Source organism: Asterias rubens, chromosome 1 (assembly GCF_902459465.1).
Source record: "Asterias rubens chromosome 1, eAstRub1.3, whole genome shotgun sequence".
Classification (NCBI taxonomy): domain Eukaryota; kingdom Metazoa; phylum Echinodermata; class Asteroidea; order Forcipulatida; family Asteriidae; genus Asterias; species Asterias rubens.
In genome coordinates, this window is record NC_047062.1 from 24,508,923 (window position 1) to 24,512,761 (window position 3,839).

Below are 3,839 nucleotides of genomic sequence, written 5' to 3' on the forward strand. Positions count from 1 at the left end.
CGCTCTACAGAAACAATGAGGCGAAAATGAGGCAAAACTTTGCTCGCCAAGAACCGTGGCAAGAGTGATGTAGCAGTCCCGCCCACATAGTAGTTTATATATAAGGTGATGATGCGAGAGAGAACTTGACGCGAGAGAGGTGCGTGTTGACACAGTCAAATGGTCACGGGCACGTATTAAGAGAGAGAGAGAGGGGGGGGGGGGGGTGTAGTGAGAGTTGTAACGCTCCTCAACGGCCGCGGTTTCCCCAAGCCGTTTGAATTATTATATCTGCACTTCATTTTTTGTGTCTTGTTTCTGGCAAAGCAAAGCCCGCCATATGCTTCTCGTACTCATTGTCAATAATACTGAAGCTCCCATCATTTTGATTTGGCGCAATATGCTCGACGCGCGCGCGAAGATGACATGTTATTGACTCTTGTTTCCTGCTAGGTAAACACGGGGCCGCGGAACTTAGTGCGGCTAGCAAATACCGAGATCGCGCCTGCAGCTCTCTCCCCTGTGTCTTATGAATTTTATTGGGTTTTAGACTAAACATATAGGGCCTTTAGAGATGAAAACGGCTACACACGGCAAGAGAGTGCTTTTCGATGGAAAGGGGGGGATGCCCATGAGTTTAAGGGTCGGGAGAAGGGAGGGTCAATATGGCCAACAGACGGTGGGCACTACGCCAGCGGCACACATAGCCTTTACTAGTATTTGCCGTTGCCAATACCCCGGCTAAGCAAAACATTTTATGATTTCCTCATAAACTGCATAAATCACAATTTGGGATTCTAATATGTGGTAACTAAATACTTGGTGGGTTTGCACTAGCAACTATTAGTAACAATGCATGCCTGCGTAGGTCAGAGTCTCGTGTTTACCCACCGCCTGCTCCCATCTGGCGCGCCAAAAAACTCCCGCCGTTTTCAAGCAAGAGTCTCTACTCGCTTCCCACTGAGGCCCGGGTACAGTGGAAATGATGTTTGCTTTTCCACAGTCTATCACTCCCTTGGGGCTACATCCCCCGAGGCTTCTCCCCCCTGTATAGCAACGCAGCACGTCACTAAATACTAGAGCAAGCTGGGACTGTGTATACGCGGTGGATTTTCGCCAGCTCAAATGCGTTTAGGCATTGTCGGTAATAGTCGATGACATATGGCCGTCGCTGACAACTTATTGTGCGCAAAGTTTAAACAAGAAATCGCTCTATTCTGCCGCCTCTTTGACCGAACAATATTCCGCTCAGCCCCGTGTCATGATCAGCCATTCATGATCCTTATGATTAGGTTTTATCGCAGTCATTATAACGGTTCACCCAGGAAACTCCCCTTTTTCTGTGCTATCTACTGAAGATAGCAGGCGCATGCAGTGTGTGTACGGCCTGCCGGGCTGGCCGAGTGTGATAGCAGACTGTCTGATTGAGTCATGACCTATCATCAGGCTGGTGCTTTAACTCCTAATGTCAAATCTACGAGATGAGATGGCTGATTACAAACGGCACTAAACGGAGAGAGTGCACGTAGAACTGACTCAGGCTCAGTCCTATAGAAAGAGAAGGGATCGAGATTGCAGCAATGTAAAGATGCAGGATTAAAATTGGCTTCAATACAGACAAATCAATTCAAAGATGTCATTATAGCTTATTGACTCCTGAACACGATTCACACCCAGTAAAAATCCATCACAATACTAGGAAATGACAAAGACCATGAAGTAAGTGGCACAGACTCCAATATTTTCCCTCCTTGATGTTTTATAAAAGTTCGAAACCAGATTCGAAAACTTAACATTTCATTGATCACGATATGAGAGATTTTTAAAAATTCAGCCTCTATTCAATAACAACAACAAAAATCAGTATTTGGGGGGGGGGGGGGTGGTGTTCATCGTAAAGCAAACGCATCATTTACTTCCAATACACGATGACATGGGGAAAACCTTTACACTGAAAGTCACATATTATTAGTCAAGGTAAAGTTACTGTCGACACAATTCACAAGAGATTCCCTGTACACTCCAGTATGACCTTCTTGAAGTAACACGTCAACTCATTTCAGGTTTCAATAAAAAAAATGCCGCAACTAAACCTCTCTCAGCTTACATGAGATAATAAAGTTGAGTTGATGCAAAGTAAACAGAGTCAAACAGAAGCTGACTACACCATCTAGCTACTAATCGATTAGATGTCAAGGAAGCTATATACAGAGCTCTCTGAGAGTATAGGTGTAAAAGCATCGCTTTTAAAGGCACTGGACACAATTGGTAACATTGTCAAAGACCAGATTCTGACATGGTGTATCCATATAATGCAAAAAATAACAAACATGAGAACATTTTGACTCAATTGGTCATTGAAGTTGCACGTAAACACCCTTGTTGCACAATTCATTTGTGTGCTTTCAGATGCATAATAAAAGGCTTCAGGCCTGAAGTATTTTAATATTTGAGTAAAAATTACCTCTTTCTCAATAGTGTTCAGTATGTTTAAGTTCTTGTTCCTCCCGGACTGCAATTCAATGGATTGGAATGGGGGGGGGGGGGGGGAACGAATGGATGACAGAAGAGACTAGTTGACCTTAAGTGTGTCAGAACCGAATCGGGGTAACGAGAAAGCTCATGTGACTTCAGACTGTAGTCTTCCTTCGTGAACTTTTTACATCGATTTAAAGGCAGTGGACACTATTGGTAATTACTCAAAATAATTATTAGCATAAAACCTTTCTTGGAAGTGAGTAATGGGGAGCTATTGGTAGTAAAAACATTGTGAGAAACCGCTCCCTTTGAAGTAGCGTAGTTTTCGAGAAAGAAGTATTTTTCCACGAATTTGATTTCGAGACCTCAGATTTAGAATTTGAGGTCTCAAAATCAAGCATGTTATGAAATCACACAACTTCGTGTGACAGGGGTGTTTTTTTCTTTCATTATTATCTCACAACTTTGATGACCGATTGAGCTCAAATTTTCACAGGTTTGTTATTTTATGCATATGTTGAGATATACCAAGTGTAAAGACTGGTCTTTGACAATTACCAATAGTGTCCAGTGTCTTTAAACCACCACTTGTTTACGATGTTTTGTTTGCAAAAAACATGACTTTGTTCATAGCAGCAGGGCACTATGGCCGTTTCCGAATTAGCGGCTACAGCTAACGGATACGGCTAGGTTTCTGCGTCATCATGTGTTGAGGTATAACAGGTCCTTAGCAACACCCTTGGTAACAGCCGTAGCCGTAGCTGCAGACGCCACTTCGGACACGGCCTTAATGCCATCCAGGGTTCCACGTATATATCAGCATTGGTACGTTTTACACTTGAATTTCCGCAAGTATGAAATATTAAATGAAACAAATATGAGATGTCATGAAATGAACCGGTCATGACTGCAAGGCTTATTTAGAATGCATGGCATGTCCAAGTATGCCTCACACTCAATTAAAGGTTAAAGACAGAAAATCATTTCAATGCTCAGTGGATGTTTTACATTACATGGACCATTTTGAACATTAGAAAAACAAATGCAAAGTTATGCTTAAACTGATGCTGTGCATAAAATGAATTTGAATAAAAAAAACAGTAGCAAAGGTCGATGTATCATTATTTATCACCCTCACCATAAAAAATACTTCTTAAAAAAATCTTTTAAAGCATATTGTTTGCTGACTTTTGAGAGAGATTTATTTGTTATTTTAACTTATGTCCTCGCGGTATGCCGTGGGCTTCATGGAGATAGTGAGGTTCAATGAACGCCATTTATATCCCAGTGCATAATATAACAGTGATGACTCCATCATGTGAATGATAAAAAACAACTCCCTCTCTTTTTTTATTTAGATTCGAGGCTGAGGATGAAATGCA